Source organism: Cetorhinus maximus, chromosome 3 (genome assembly GCF_964194155.1).
Source record: "Cetorhinus maximus chromosome 3, sCetMax3.hap1.1, whole genome shotgun sequence".
Classification (NCBI taxonomy): domain Eukaryota; kingdom Metazoa; phylum Chordata; class Chondrichthyes; order Lamniformes; family Cetorhinidae; genus Cetorhinus; species Cetorhinus maximus.
The window spans coordinates 178,771,412-178,785,937 of record NC_135881.1 but is presented as its reverse complement, the minus strand read 5'-3'; the positions used below and the strand labels follow the sequence as shown (position 1 = coordinate 178,785,937).

The window sequence follows — 14,526 nt, the reverse complement described above, 5'->3', positions numbered from 1 at the left end:
CACTTAAAAATAATGGCTAAATGAAATCAACATACCTCGTTTCCACAATATTTTCATGAGTACAAAGCTATTTAACTCTCAAAATTCAGGAAATACTCAGCAGGTCCAGTAGTATCCATGGAAAGAAAAAAAAATTATGGTTCAAGTTTGATCACCTTTGACAGAACTGAAAAATATTCCAGATGTAACAGGTCTTAAGTAAACAGAGGCAGGGAGAAAAGAACAAAAGGGAAGATCTGTAATAAGGTGGAAAGCAGGAATGAAGAAAATGAAAAAAAATTACATACCTCAAAAAAAGGGAGCAGTGGTTATGATCAGAAATTGTTCAACTCAATGTAGAGTCCAAAATTTTCAAATGCCAGTTATGCCTTGTGGCTCCCAGAACACCAAATAAATCTCACTTGTCACAATTCTGGAGCTTACATTGTGTATAACGTCTCACGCTGCTTCATGTGTGGCGGAATGATGGTGTGCGTTTGGTGCACAGACTGTAGTGCAGTTGTTAGTGATGTGGCATTATAGATATACATGTACAAAAACAATATAGATTCCAAATAATTTTGGAATTATATAACAGCGCCTAAGCTTACGATTTTCACCCACCTATTGTGTTTGGTCTTCCCTCCCCTTTCAGCATTCTGAAGGGACTGTGTCATGCAATGTGTATAATAGCAACTGCCCTAAAACCATTATTTACATACAAAAAGGTCATATGACTAGGAGGTCATGAGAATGGCAAGCCAGTGCACAAGATAGTTATCCTAATATAACCCACCTTCATAAAAGAGGGGAAAAAATTGCATGCACTAATTTTCAAGTTACTCCACATACATTGAATTTTTTGTTCATGTTAATTTTCTTTAAAGTCTTTCTAGTCTGTCCCTACACAGGCTTTAAAGCATTCAGGTGTTTTTTATATAGTATGTGCACGGGTTGTTGTTGGCTATTCATCTGCTGGTTCCTCGAATGACGTTGCTTCTCTGGGGAACATTCTTGCTGTGACCAGTGTTGCTACTATGGTTCATTGTTCCTGCTGATCCACTGCATTTGTTGGGGCACGGTTGACAACTGGGGCTAATGGTCGTTCAATTCCACACTCGGTTGATGAAAGCAAATCAGCCTGATCAGCATCAACTGTGAAGGAGCAGTTTCTCTGGTTGCATGTTGGTGTCTGCGATTGTGATGACAGAGCTGGTGGTTACTCCTCAATATACAAATCAAAGGTGACAACTTCTCCACACAGTCCCAAGTGCACTGAATTTTGCTGAGTGCCTTGAATATTTGCACTTGGGCCAGTTCTCCAATTCAGCCCTGGCAGCTTTATCAAGGTGAAATTTGGCTGTCATTCACTTCTTTACTTCATCTGGTTTCAGTAGGATTTTAGCTGTTGGAAGAGTAGTTCAGGCACAGTGACATTAGTCACTGGATTGGACTACTTTCCATGCCTTCATGGTGCATTTCTTCACTCTCTAATCAACGTTTTGATTATCCCTTCAGCAATTTTTCACTGCTGCCTCAGCCTTTGCATTTAACTGGGGATAATGGGGAGAGGATGTGTAGCGCTGAATTTCCCAGTCATTTACAAAGTGCCTGAATTCTTCACTCGTGAATTAAAGGCATTGTCACTCATCACAATGTCAGGGATTGGATTCTAAGATCTTACTGCGAGTCATTGATATTGACTGATCCGACTCCTGAATAGTCATTGACTGTGACGAGATAACTAGTTCCAGCAACAGTGAAGAGTCCACTCCAAGCTTCATTCATGGTCTGTGTTTGATATCATGAGCAGCTGTTTATTTTGCTTAGCTTGATGTTCATTACAAATGCTATCTTGGATGACATGGTCCTCAGTTTCATCAGACTAGACTTGATTCCTTGAAGGCTTGTGTGGATGCGCTTCAGCATGTCTTTTCTCATTTTTTTCAGGATTAATGCCCATAGGCCTTTTGCACAAGATACCATTTTCGGTGATCATTTCAGCTCCAGATGAATACTCTCTTATAACAACAGGTGTGTCCGCACTGATTTCAGGCCATCCTGTTTGGATTGAAATGCAATCATGTACTAGGAAGGTCCTTCCTGGCAAGCGAGCGAGCGAGTGAGTGGAAAGAAGCAAAATAAGCCTATACAGATGGCCACTGGAGAGATATCAGCCCAAGATTCCGACAAATCACTGTACACCATACAACAAGTTGGCTCTATCAGGTCTATAGGTGATAAATGGTGTGTGACTGTTAAAATGATGACAGAACAATGACAACAGCAGACAGCATCAAGTGAACATGAAGCGTCAGTTACTGGTGCGTCATGCAACATCATGACCTTCACAGACCTGTACAAAGGCAAATGTATGTTGGCCTTCATTGCGAGAGGGCTTGAGTACAGGAGCAAGGATATCTTACTGCAGCTGTACAGGGCCTTGGTGAGACCACACTTGGAGTAGTGCGTGCAGTTTTGGTCTCCTTATCCAAGAAAGGATATACTTTCCATAGGAGGGAATGCAGCAAACATTCACCAGACTGATTCCTGGGCTGGCAGGATTGTCATATGAGGAGAGATTGGGTCAAGTAGGCCTGTATTTATTGGAGTTAAGAAGAATGAGATATCTTACTTGACCACAGAAAATTCTGACAGGGCTGGACAGACTGGATGCAGGGACGGTGTTTCTTCTAGCTGGGGGGTCTAGAACAAGGGGTCACAGTCTCAGGATACGGGGTAGACCATTTAGGACCGAGATGAGGGAGAAACTTCTTCAGAGGGTGAAGAGCCTGTGGAATTCTCTACCACAGAAGACAGTAGAGGCCAGGTTACTGAATATATTTGAGGAAAAAGAGATTCCTAGACACTAAAAGCATCAAGGGGAATGGGGAGAGTATGGCATTGAGATAAAGGGTCAGCCATGTTCATGTTGAATGGCTTAACAGGTTCGAAGGACTGAATTATCTACTCCTGCTCCTATTTTCTGTTTCTAGTCCCCAACAACTGAAATGGAACAGTTAGCACAGGAATAAGTGCCACGACAATGACACTCAGTGGAGGGGGAACATCGCCCAGCCAAACAGCCAATGACAACTCGCACACGTACGATTAAGAAACCTGCATGATTTAATGACTGTGTATGCAACGCATGTGCAGAGACTGACTTGAATGATGAACATGCTGGGAGTACGTGGGAACAGTTGTTATAAAGGGAGTAACTCAGGTAACTCACAGTTCCATATAACGAACGAAAGGCAAATTTGAGTGCGCTATGAAAAAGGGGGATGTTTGGATTGAAATGCAATCATGAAAGCGGTTGTGGTGCAAAAAAAGGTCCTAGCTTGCTGTGGTCAGGTGACCTCTGCCATGAGGCACTGACTGGAAGCAGCCATATTATCTTTATTAGGAATTAATGTAGAGTACAAGAATCACTGTACTCATTGAGATTATAACACTTTCATCCAGTTCCTGCAGCAAAGGAGTTGCACCACATTGTGTAGTTGGCTTGACCTGGGCAAGACACTTGTCTGTCAGATTCATACGTCACTGCTGGGTTGATGACAGCCAGAGTGTGTCATGCTGTGGTTCCTCGTTTCACACCTTATATTAGCATCAACTTTCTTCAAAAGGGAGTGCAACTTGGCAAGTGCGCATCTGCTTCCCTTGCTTGTGTTTCATTTCCAAATGATCTCTGCAAATGAAGTAACGTCCTTTGCAAATGCTTTCAAATGGGCAGAAATGGTTCGAGAAAATGCTTTTAAGTGGCTTCTCGTCAGACTCCACAAATCACTTCCTCACTCCTAAATAGGTACCACTTGAAATGCTAACAAGCAAAGGCATTTGGCAAAGACATTAGCCAGGTACTCTGTCGATCTGCGAGTAGCATCCTTCAATTTGCATCAATGTTCTAGATGCAAATGCAGCTTGGTTGTCCTTGGTGCATGAAAGGTTGCTCCAAGTCTTATATCAAATGGCATCACACTGCAGAGTGAGTCAGTCTTTGACATCATAGTCACCAGCCACTTGATACAAATGAAGGCTGTTTCATATTGTGTGCCCCAGTACCTCAACATCATTTACAGATGAGCTTGCATAGAAGGTCACATTCTGATGACAAACTGGGTAAGAAGTTCACAAAATGTTGAACTGCCTTCACATATGTTGGTTGATGCATCTCTGCTACAGCTCTCACCTGATCAGGGCAATCGTTTAGTCGTCAGTATATGACTTACGTACCTGACTTCAGTCACAGTTTTTTCTTGTTCAGCTTCACCAGGGAGAGCTCTCTCTAGCAGTCTCACTAGATTCCGATCATGGTCTGCGATGGGTTCTTCCATTGTCTCTCCGCGTCCATAGACTAGCAAATCATCAGTGATCACTTCCACTCCTGAAAGATCGCTGGCTATCTCATGCAGCTTGTGTTGATACTCTTCTGGAGTAGCAGAAATGACAAATGGCATGCACAACCATCTGCATCTCCCAAATGGTGTCCAGAACATAGGCAGAAAACTGCTACTTACATCCAACTTCACTTTCCAATATCTATCCTTAGGGTAAAAACCCTTGGCAAGTTGAGGCAGAATTTCTTCAATTGTTTGCATAGGTTAGCTTGATCTCTTTAAAGCTTCATTAAGAGCCCTTGGATCGATACACATGATTTTTTCACTGCTACAATGCTGCTAATCCAATCCCGAGGAGCTGTCATTTCTTGATTACTCCTGTCTTTTCAACCTCCTCTATTGTCTTTCAGGTTGGCATCAAGGAACTCTCCTCCAAATATGGTCTCATTCTCAACTTCAAGATTATATTCACACGAGAAAACATCTAACACCTGTGAAAAATGTCACTGTAATGTCAGCATCTGTTCAGCAGTCAATAGCTTGGTGTCATGCAAATCTCTTCCAGAAAGTGGTGGGTTACCAGTTTAAGCATTTAACTTGTTGAGCCAAGATGAGGGCATTTTGCTTTATGTTCACTATCTGGAACTGCAGATGAGTGTCCAATACAATGGGAAGAAAGCAGCTTAATTTGTGCTCTTGGGTAGTTCCATCACAGAGCCTCAATTTTACCTTTAATGGCTTCATTTTCCAGTCGCCATCTTGAGCAATTTCACAGGTTACAACAAGTGCAGCTGAGTAAGCAGTGCATTTGGGAGTTTCGTGAGTGGAGGAGTTTGGGGGCAGAGGAGGTGGTGGTGTTCGTTTCCTTTTGCTTTTTCGATCTTTCTCACCCTGTAGAAAATTGGTTCTTACACTACTACAAGGAAAGGAGCTAGCTGTTGTGAGTATCTGGTAAGTAATTAAGGTCTATTCTATTCTTAAGGTTTAAAATAGTATACAAATTTGTGGTAAATTTAAAATACATAGAAAAGAAAAATATGTGAATAATATAATTAGTTAAGTTAATTAAAACACATTAAGGACGGCAGGACAGATGATCTGTCAAGGCTTCAACATGTGGGGGCTCCTGGATACCATTGTGATCCTGGGCAAACATGTCTGTCTTCAGCAAGAGTTTGCAGCTCGAGGAGCTCAGAGTCACTGAGCCGCAGGCTCTGACATATCAGGGAGGGGGAAACATTACCTGGATGCATCGTACCAGGAGGCAGTCACACCACTTAGGATAGGGTCTTGCAATTTGGTCGGTGGTCAGGGACAGGAGCATGCAACTGAGAGTGAGGAAGGTAAGGGGACCCAGAGGACAGGAGTGTCAGCCTCTACAATTGTCCAATAGCTCTGGAATTCTCTCAGCTTATTTGGTTGAGAGTGGGGCCTGCAGGGTGGTTGAGCAAACTGACCATGGCACTGTGGTACAGGAAGCCAGTCAAGTTGGGGGAGCAAAAAGGAATATAGTGGTAGTATGGGACTGACACTGTTCTCTGCAGCAGAGCGAGGGTCCAGGAAGCTGTGTTGCCTGCCCAGTGCCAGGGTTCAGGACACCTGCTCAGGGCTAGAGAGGAACTTGCAGTGGGAAGGGGAGGATCCAGTTGTCATGGTCCACGTAGGTGCCAACGACATAGGTAGGACAAGGAAAGAGGTTCTACACAAAGAGCATGAGGAGCTAGGCACCAAATTAAAAAGCAAAACCTCAAAAGTTTATAATTTCTGGATTATTACCCAAGCCGTGTGCAAATTGGTATAGGGTGCATAAAATTAGAGAGATGAACACAGGGCTCAAAGACTGCTGTGGAAGAGGTAGGTCTCTGTTTGTGGGGCACTGGCACAGGTACCAGGGAAAGTGGGGGCTGTACAATTGGGATGGTCTACACCCGAACCATGCTGGGAACAATGTTCTTGCCAACCATGTAACTAGGGAAGTAGAGAGGGTTTTAAACTAAATAGTGGGGGCAGGGATCAAATGTGGAAAGCATAAAAGCAAAATACTGCAGAAATGCTGGAAATCTGAAACAAAAACAGAAAATGCTGGAAAAACTCAACAGGTCTAGCAGCATTTGTGGACAGAGAAACAGACTCTGTTTCTCTGTCCACAGATGCTGCTAGACCTGCTGAGTTTTTCCAGCATTTTCTGTATTAAATGTGGAAAGATGTGGTATATCAAAGAGTAGAGACAAGGTAAGAGACGAAAACAGTAATATGGGAAATGAGGGTCAGATAATGTCAGGAAAGGACAGAGAATAAACCTAAGAATGCACCAATCAAAACTAGATGTTACAAAGATAACAAAAAGAGAAAACTAAAGACTCTATTATGAATGCTACATTCAGATGTGCACTATTAATTCGTTTACTTTGAAATGAATAAACATGATCCAATAGCCATTACGGGGGCATGGCTGCAGGATGACAAGGATTCAGTCCTGAATGTTGAGAGATATATGACATTTAAGACAACTAAGAAGCTACGTAAAGGTAGAGGGATAGCACCGTTGATCCAGGAATGCATTCACACAAAAGTTAGAGATGACCTTAGTTCAGGAAATCGGGATGTCGAATCGGTTTTGGCGGAGAAGAATAATAAGGGAAAGAAGTCACAAGTGGGAGTGGTCTACAGGCCCCCTAACAGTAACCACAATATAGGACAAAGTATGCAAGAAATAATATTAGGGGCTTGTGATAAAGGGACAACAATAGTCATGAGTGATTTTAATCTACATATAAACTGGAAAAATCAGATTGGCAGTAGCAGCTTGGATGAGGACTTCATAGAATGCTTTTGAGATAGTTTCTTAGAGCAGCATGTTCCGGAACCAACCAGAGAGCAGGTTATATTTGACTTGGCATTGTGTAATGTGGCAGGATTAATTAATGACCTCAGAGTGAAGGCACCCCTAAGTAGCAGTGACCATAATATGATTGGATTTTACATCCAGTTTGAAAGGCAAAAGGGTGGATCTAAGACTAGTGCATCAAACATAAATAAGGGCAACTATGTGGGCATCAAAGCAGAGCTGGCTGAAATGAACTGGGATACTAGGCTAGGGGTTAGATCAATAAAGAAGCAGTGGCAGACATTTCAGAAGATATTTCAGAATAAGCAGGTTCCTACTAAAGAGAAAAATTCTAAAGGGGCGACCCTTCAATAAAGTAGTTAAGGAGATCATCAAACTTAAGGAAAAAGCATATAACTGCACGAAGAGGAGTGACAGGTCAGATAATTTGTCAGAATATAAAGAATGGCAGAGAATGACTAAAATGTTAACCAGAAGAAAAAAATTAGAGTATGACAAGAAGCTAGCAAGAAATGTAAAAATGGATAGTAAGAGTTTCTACAGGTATTTAAAAAGGAAAAGAGTAAAGTGAGTGTTGGTCCTCTAGAGAGTGAGAATGCGGAGTTAATAGTCAACAATAAAGGAAATTGGGGATGAAATAAACAAATATTTTGCTTCTGTCTTCACTATAGAGGATACAAAAAAAACATTCCAGTAATAGCTGTAAATCAAGAGGTGGGAAGGGGGAAACTTGGTGAAAGTACAATTACTAGGGTAGCGATACTGAGCAAACTGATGGAGCTGCAGGCTGACAAGTCTCCAGGTCCTGATTGACTTCATCCCAGGGTCTTAAAGAGGTGGCTGAGGTGGTAGATGCATTGGTGTTAATTTTCCAAAATTCCCTAAATTCTGGAAAGGTTCCATCAGACCGGAAAGTAGCAAATATAACTCCTCTATTCAAGAAGGGAAGGAGGTAGGAAACAGGAAACTATAAGCCAGCTAGCTTGGCATCTGTCTGGAGAAGGGTGTTAGAATCAATCATTAAGGAGGTTATAGCTGGACACTTGGAGAAACTCAAAGGTAATTGGGAAGAGTCAACATGGTATTATGAAAGGGAAATCATGTTTAACCAATTTATTGGAGTTCTTTGAGTAACATGTGCTGTTGATAAAGGGAAGCCTATAGACGTACTGTACTTAGATTTCCAGAAGGCATTTGATAAGGTACCTCAAAGGTTTTTGTGGTAAGTAAAAGCTCATGGTGTAGGGGGTAAACATATTAGCACGGATAGAAAATTGGCTGGCTAACAAAAACAGTATGCATAAAATGGATTTTTTTTGATTGGCAGGATGTAATGAGTGGAATCCCGCAGGGGTCTGTGCTGGGGTTTCAACTTCTTACAAATTTAAGTCAATGACTTAGGTGAGGGGAGTGAAGGCATGGTAGCTAAATTTGCAGACAATACAAAGATAGGTAGGGAAGTATGTTGTGAAGACGACATTAGGGAGGCTGCAGACTGATATGGATAGGCTGAGTGAATGGGCAAAAATCTGGCAGCTGGAGTATAATGTGGGAAAATGTGAAGTAGTTCACTTTGGCAGGAAGAATTTTAAAAAAGCAGATTATTACTTAAAACTGAGAACGGCTGCAGAATTCCGAGGTGCAGAGGGGTCTATGTGTTCTAGTGCATGAGTCACAAAAAGTTAGTATCCAGGTACAGCACGTAATCAAGGTGGCTAATGGAATGCTATCCTTTAAGTTCAATTCCTCTGGTTAAGGATGTTATGCTTCAGGTATACAGGGCATTGTTGAGACCACATCTCCAATAGTGTGTGCAGTTTTGGTCTCCTTATTGAAGGATGTAAATACGTTGGAGGCAGTTCAGGAGGTGGTTGTCTTAGGAGAATAGGTTGGACAGGCTGGGCTCGTTTCCACTGGAGTTAAGAATGAGGGATGACTTGATTGAAATATGCAAGATCCTGAATGGTCTTGGCAAGGTGGATATGGAAAGGATGTTTCCTCTTGTGGGCAAGTCCAAAACTAGGGGACACTGTTTTAAAATAAGGGTCACCCTTTTGGGAGAGATGAGGAGAAATTTTTTCTGAGGGTTGTGTGACTTTTTTTGGAACTCTATGCCTCAGAGGTGGAGGAGGAGGGATCATTGAATATTAAGGCAGAGGTGGATAAAGTCTTGTTAGGCAAGTGCCTATCGGGGTAGACAGGTATGTGGAACTCTAAACAAAGGTCAGCCATAATCTTATTGAATGGTGTCATAAACAATGGGCTGAATGGCCTACTTCTGCTCCTATTTTGTATGTTTTTAAGTCTGCAAAGCTCATGATGTTGCACGTATGGCCAGTGTCTATTTGACACTTCCCAACTTGATGCTCTCCTACAGTCACAAACTACTTTTTACCTCAAGACTTGATGGCATCAACCAACCTGTTGTTCTAGGGTGTAAAGTGATTAGCCAGAATCAACCCATTGTTCTAAGGTGTTGGGTGATTAGTCAGAATCATTGTCTGACATCACTTCAGCAACCAAATTTAGAAGCTTGCTTTTCTTCTTTCCAGTGAAACACTTGCGTGCAAGTGGCTCAGCTTCTTGCAGTTGAAACACTTTTCTTCATGCTTCCTTTTCTTTGTTGTGCCCACCACAATAATTTACATTCAGTACTCTGATCTTTCTGCTGGCCCTTAAATTGGCCCTCCTTTTCTTCATTGACTTGAGCTTGAAAGGCTTGGACTGGCTCTCAGCATAGTGCGTAGCTTCATTAGTTCTGAGCTTCTGCACATGCCAATAGCTTGGAATGCTGTCTCTTTTTTCCCCAAAAAATGTATTTTTTTTAAAAAGAGGGGAATAGTATTATTTGCCTTAACTTTCAGAGGACCATTGCGACTAACCGATAATTAATCCTGTTAATTTGTAGCTTGTACAAGAGGGGTTTTGTGGCAAGCTGAGTTGCTAATTTAGAACAGTACCCAAGGTGGATGTGAAACAAGGTGGATGTGGAACAGGGAATTTTGTTTGAAATAAAGTATGCATGCCCTCCCTCAGCTCTAATCCTATTTTCCATGCGCATACACCCTCCAAAAATTAGGCAAACAAGCAACTTATTTTTGGACCACTGCTGATCTGATGGCCAACTCAGAAGACGACAATTGTTCTGGAGATTTTTCCCTCCCTACAGCTCTTAAGACAGTAGACTGAAGATCAAACTGGTGTACTGTAATTCCATAAGAAGTGTGTTGTCCATTTTATTTGACCTGATAATCAGCGTGAAAAGTATATCATATGGGAGCAAGAAGGAGAAGTGACAAGCGGATTGAATAGGCAGTATGCCCCGAGCGCTAAGTGATTCTCTAGTACAAAGTACCATATTCTGAGTTCCTGATCTTACTCATGTGAATAAAGCAGAAGCCAAATGCTTTTGACGATTGATGAACTTGGACTTTCATAATTAGGAGAATCGGTTCAAGACCTGGATCTGATGAGGATTGCGAGCAGGTTCCTTGCACTCCTCCCTATTCTTATCTAGGATGGGTACATGATAGAGAAACTTTCAGGGAGTAAAAGAGAATTGGTGAATCCAGATATCTGGATTTCACCAATGCAGTGCTGTCAGTCATCCTAATGATAGAAATAAGAAAATTGGCATTTGGATAGTCTTCAAGATTTGAGATTGAACAATACTGTTTGCTCTGCAGTTGCTTTTTTACATAACTGAGTGCTTGATGTAGACCAAGTGGAATAGATTTTAAGCACAGAGGCTGGTGGGGGGGCGGGGGGTGGAATGGGATGAAAGAACAAGGGAAGGGTCTGTGATGATATGAACTGCAGAATAATTACCAGCACCTGATATCTGACAAAAATAGGAGTGCTAGTCATATCAAGTTTTTTTTTAAAGCTTTAATTAATTTTATTGTGAATGTGGACTCCAAAAAACACAAAGAATGCAGCTTAGAACTGGATGACTTGACCCTTCCTCTTCTTGTCTCCACCCAGCTCAAAGTGTTTGCACCTCTTGATGGCCAGCATTCTCTTTGATCAACAATTGGGCTCCACATGCTCCAGTCTCAGCACAATCTTCTTTGTAGTCTTAGCCTTTTTCCAAAATATAGGTTTTTTGTCCATCCACCATAACCACTCTGCTTTCTGTCATACCCTCTTACCCTGTGCGTATAAGGAATCCTTTCCCTTCTTGTACTGGGTAACCTTGGCCTACAACATTTCTTGCAGTATGTCCTCTTTGGTACATTGACCATCTTGCCGGCCCGGTAGTGAGCGGAGAGAGAAAGCCTACTGTGCCAGGTATTCCCAGGCAGCCTCCCAGCCAAGTAATAATCAGGCACGAGTCTGCTTAACTTCTGAGATCAGACAAGATTGGGTGTTTTCAGACTAATATGGCCTTGTTGAACGGAGTCCAGAAGGTTGTGAAGTGTCTAACTGAATAATGAGGTGCTTCATTGGAACAGTGTAGGAAGCTGAGAACAGAGATCATAGTGGGACAGAATTAAAATGGCATGTGGCCAGAGGAGGTCATGCTTGCAGACTGAACCCAATTTGATTTTGTTTCCCAAATGTAAAGGGAACTGCATTGTCAGCAGTTAATAAAGTATAGTAAATTGAAAGAAGTAGAAGCTGTCGTTTCACCCAAAAGGAGTGTTTAAGCCTCTGGTTGTAGGGAGGAGGTGAATGGACAGGTGTTACATCTCCTGCACTTGCATGGGAAAGAGCTGTGGGAAGGGAAGCAGGTTTTGGGTGACGAAAAAGTGGACTGTTCACTCCACAACATTCTAGTTCCTGTTTGGATAAATAGTTTTGGACACCTGCCTTCAGGTCATCTACAGAAGGTGTCTATTTGCATAGCAGGAGGTAAAGACCCAGACGCCAGTTCACCGTGGAGGTGGTCTTTGGGTACATACTATCAGCATCTGTTGTGTTTGCTGATGGAAAGCTGTTTAGCTTTGATCAGCTGAGAGCCAAGATAAAGTTGTCAAGGCCTCAGTTGCTCTACGTTGACTTTGCCACATTAGCATTCCATACTGAGGAACACCTGCAGCAGCAAATGGACAAACACACTCAGGCCTGTAAAGAGTTTGGTTTGACCATCAGCAGCAAGACAACAAAAGTCACGGTTCAGGATATTGCCATGCCATCATCATTCAGCATCGACTATGTGATACTGGAGCTTGTTGACAACTTCACATATCCAGGCTTCAGCAATCTGTTGTCATGGTTAAGAAGGGGTAGAGCTTAAATTATAAAGTTAAAAGTTAGCAGTTCATTTTTTTTGCCACTGGTTACAGACAGTGTTTAATAAACAGTTATTTACTTGTTAAGTTTACAAACCTGGTGCTCGTATTCCGTTAACCTAAATTAACCAGTTAGGTAGAATTGGGGCAATCTGCTAGTCTAATCAAACTTCTCGCATTTGTCGCAGTTCAGGGAACAGTGGAACTTTATATTACAGTGCATTATCCCCATTGGGTCGTAACAAGCTCCACAAGCAATAATCCTCAACCAGCTTCAGCCAGAAGTGTCAAGTAAATGATCCATTTCAGCCTCATCCTGGAGGTCCCCTGCACAAGGTCAGATGTGGGCATGTTCACTGATGATTGCAGTATTCAGTACCAGTCAAAACTCCTCAAACAATGAGCCAGGCTGTACCCACATACAGCAAGGCCTGGGCAACATCCAGGCTTGGGATGTTAAGTGGCAAGTAACATTCATGCCATACAAGTGCCAGGCAATGACCATCTCCAACAAGAGAATTAACAATCTTCCCTTGACATCCAACACCATCACCATTGCTGAATCCCTCACTATCAACATCCTGGGAGTTACCATTGACCAGAAACTGATCTAGACTAGCCATATAAATAGTGGCTACAAGAGCGGGTCAGAGGCTGTGAATTCTCTGGTGAGTAACTCACCTCAGACTTCCCAAAGCCTGTCCACCAACTACAAGACAGTGTGATGGAATACTCTCCACTTGCCTGGATGAGTGCAGCCCCAACAACACAAGAAGCTCATCGTCACCCAGGACAAAGCAGCATCCACTACAATGCATTCACACTCCACCACTAGCATACATGAGCAGCAGTGTGTACCACCTACAACCTGCAGTGTCACAACTCTACAAGACTTCAACAGTATCCCGCAAACCTATTACCCCCACCGCTCAGAAGAACAAAGGCAACAGACACATGAGAACACCACCACCTGCAAGCTCCCCTCCACGACTTGGAAATATATAGCCATTTCTTCACTCAGTCTAAATCTTGGAAGACCCTCCTTAACAGCACAATGGGTGCACCTACCACAAGGGCAGTTGCAGTTCAAGGTGACAGCCCACTACCACCACATTCTAAGGCAAATAGGGATGGGGAATAAATGCAGGCCTTGCCACCAATGTCCACAAGCCACAAACAAATATTGAAAAAAAAGACAACTTAAAGTTCTAATTTCAGCAATAGAATCAGAAAAGGGAAATAATATTAAAGTAATAGTTGTTGGCATAGGACAGGAATGGGAGAGAAAGCAAGACTCATGTGTCCCTCCGGTATGACTTCACTTACTGATAATCAATATACACCAACCAATCCTTTTTCATTATGGGCATCTGGACTTGAAGAATCAGAGCAAGTATGAGGAAAAAGGGGAAGTCTACTTCCTTCAAAATGTCAAATGAACATGTACTGTTCCCTCTGCATGCACAGCAGGATAACGTTAATTTCACCCATCTCCTGTTAGGCTCTCTATACTACAATTCATTCCAAATCAAAGAGGAATTGCCTTTGATAATGTTCCCTAACTCGGTATGCAAGCAGTGCAAAGGGCCTCTCAGGTCTTCCTCATCTGTGGTGAAGTGCTTGGTGGAATTTCCTTTTTTCAAAAAACCTCAGCTAATTGTTTGCTAAAATTAGTGAAAGTAAATATTTGAGTTCTCTATTCTTTGGAAAATGTGGCGTAAACGAGCTGAACAATTCTGCAGGGTCAAAGCTTTCATGGTTCAACAAGCAGTTACTTTTTCTTGGGCAGTCCAATTTAGCATTATTTTGAGTTTTGAATTTTCTTTGTAAATTAGTGATTTCTTTAAAGAAATTTTAAAGGTTTAAATGCCTTTAAATTATTAACAGATTTTTAGTATCAGCAGTAACAATCTGGGTATGGCATGACAACTATTGTGATATGCAAAAATACATGGGGGAGGTGGTGGCATAGTGGTATTGTCACTGGACTGGTAATCCAGAGATTCAGGGTAATGCTCTGGAGACCTGGGTTCAAATCCCACCAAAACACCATAGAATTTGAATTCAATAAAAATCTGGAATTAAAAGTCTGATGATGACCATGAAACCATTGTCAATTGTC

The 14,526-nt window shown here is 42.1% G+C and overlaps 1 protein-coding gene and 1 pseudogene across 1 annotated transcript in view; both read right to left on the bottom strand.

Moving 5' to 3' along the window:
* LOC144679067 (oxysterol-binding protein-related protein 10-like) overlaps nucleotides 1–14,526 on the bottom strand; it is a 266,323-nt gene that overhangs the window by 218,893 nt on the left and 32,904 nt on the right. The window lies entirely within an intron of this gene.
* On the bottom strand, nucleotides 11,110–11,414 carry LOC144673650 (large ribosomal subunit protein eL42-like; annotated as a pseudogene).